This window comes from Solanum pennellii, chromosome 4 (genome assembly GCF_001406875.1).
Source record: "Solanum pennellii chromosome 4, SPENNV200".
NCBI classification, from domain to species: Eukaryota; Viridiplantae; Streptophyta; class Magnoliopsida; order Solanales; family Solanaceae; genus Solanum; species Solanum pennellii.
This window is the reverse complement of record NC_028640.1, coordinates 62,810,494-62,812,876: the sequence shown is the minus strand read 5'-3', so window position 1 is coordinate 62,812,876 and position 2,383 is coordinate 62,810,494.

Below are 2,383 nucleotides of genomic sequence, written 5' to 3'. Positions count from 1 at the left end.
AAGTATGCTGAAAATTAACTCAGGATTACCTCTTGAAGCGTGTGCAGATATCTTGAAGTAAATCCAACTCCAGTTCTATAGTCTTCTACAGTGATCCCAATTAACAAGTGAACTCTCCCAATACTTGGGTGGGCAAGTATTGTATAGAATACTCTTTTTAAATCTAGGTTAGAAAAATCCCTATTTATAGAGATGTCTTCCTAGTCCAAAGAGGAGAGGAAAAACCAATTCTTTTTCTTTTAGGAGATGTCTTCCTAGTCCAAAGAGGAGAGGAAAAACCAATTCTTTTCCTTTTAGGAGATGTCTTCCTAGTCCAAAGAGGAGAGGAAAAACCAATTCTTTTTCTTTTAGGAGAACTTGAAAACACACGTTTTCCTCCAAAGAAAAAGAACGCTACTTTTCCATCTTCTACTAGAAAATAGGATTCTGAGTTCTAGTTAAATTGGGCACTGGAGGGACCACAGAATTTATTACTGAGGCTTCCTATTATGGAAATAATTCTAAATAATTAATTTAAATTATTCTTACCATAATAAATTACAAATCATTCCACTAAAAATTCGTAATTGAACTCCTCTATTTATTTCGAAATTCACCACTAAACACTTATTTGATTCCCCATGTTAAGATTACCGATACTAATCAATAAATTAAATTACTGACGAATTTAATTCAATGATTAAATTCTTTTAGAGCAATACTTAACTTATTTCATGTGCCAGATTCATAAATCTACCGGCCGGGTTTACACATGAAAACTTACAAGCTTCTCATAAAAGGTGTATCATCAATCTCTATACTGAGACATGGATTCCATCAACTAACTAATTATTTCACCAATATATATTATTATCATCCAATTTACCAGGCATATTGACCCATCTCAGAATCTCACCTTTTAATAAATCAAAATGATAAATAATATATACAGATCATAATCGTTATATCAAGATTAAGAATATAAGTACATTTAATAGTTTAGAGAATATGTTTTTATCAGTCAGTCTAAAACAACTATCTCTGCTTGGTCCCGTTCAATACATACCAAATGCACTAGCACGAGAAGTTAGAACTATGCCATTCTCATAATCAAGATAAATTACATTTAATCTCGTGCTACAATCTTTCTGATGATTTTGTCCAAATTTCCATCTATGATTGTGAACTATAAATTTTAACTTATAAGAACTGATGATTTAATCTTCTGTGTATAAGCTTAAACTCTATACACCAAATCATCTACTATATAAGTTAAGGACACATATATGACAATTGATCTATTTAATGTAACACTTTATTGAATTGAATAAATAAATAAACAATTGTTCAATATTAATACTATATCAAAACGCATGGTTAATAGTATATCCTAACAATCTCCCACTTAGACTCATAACCATGCACCTACAACTCTAACACCCATTCCTCTTTTTGTACACACAAGACTCATCAAGACATTGCCCAAAACCAAAAGACTTGACTGCAGTGTCGAAGCAAGTGTTCCATGCCCTAGAAGCTTGCTTTAATCCATAAATAGATCTTTTAAGCTTGCACAACATGTGTTCTTTTCCTTTTTCTATGAAACCATCTGGTTGTCGCATAAATATGCTTTCATCAAGACTTCCATTAAGGAAAGCTGTCTTGACATCCATTTGCCAAATCTCATAATCATAATGAGCAGCAATGGATAAGAGAATTCTAATAGACTTAAGCATGACTACTGGCGAAAAAGTTTCCTCATAGTCGATCCCTTCTTTCTGAGTAAACCCTTTTGCAACAAGTCTAGCTTTGTAAGTTTGCACTTGTCCATCTACTCCTCTCTTTTTCTTATATATCCACTTGCATCCAATGGGTTTGACTCCATCTACAGGTGGTTCTACAAGATCCCAGACTTTGTTAGAGTACATAGACTCCATTTCTGATTTCATAGCAACAATCCATTTTTCTGCATCTTTATCTTGTAGTGCTTCGTCGTAATTCACAGGTTCGGTATTTGACTCTTCAGGGATTCTGTCAAAAGACTCTCCCAAGAGTGCATACCGAAGTGGTTTTCTTATCACTCTCCCACTACGACGAGACACTACAGTTGCAGGGGTAGGTTCAGAGAGATTTGCATTATTATGATCTTGTGGTGGAACCACATCATTTTTAGGATCTTGAGTTTCCATGTTATCTTCAGTATCTTGCGGTGCAGAGATATCAACAACTTCTTCCTCTAATGCAATCTGCTCACTATTACTCCCACTACCTTGATGCAATGAATTTTCAAGATCTTGTACTTGCAGAATTTTATGTTTGTTAACATCTCTCCCACTATTATAATGCAATGGTATGTTAACTCTAACATGTGGGGTTTGAATTTGGTTTTCATTATTTTCAGTAG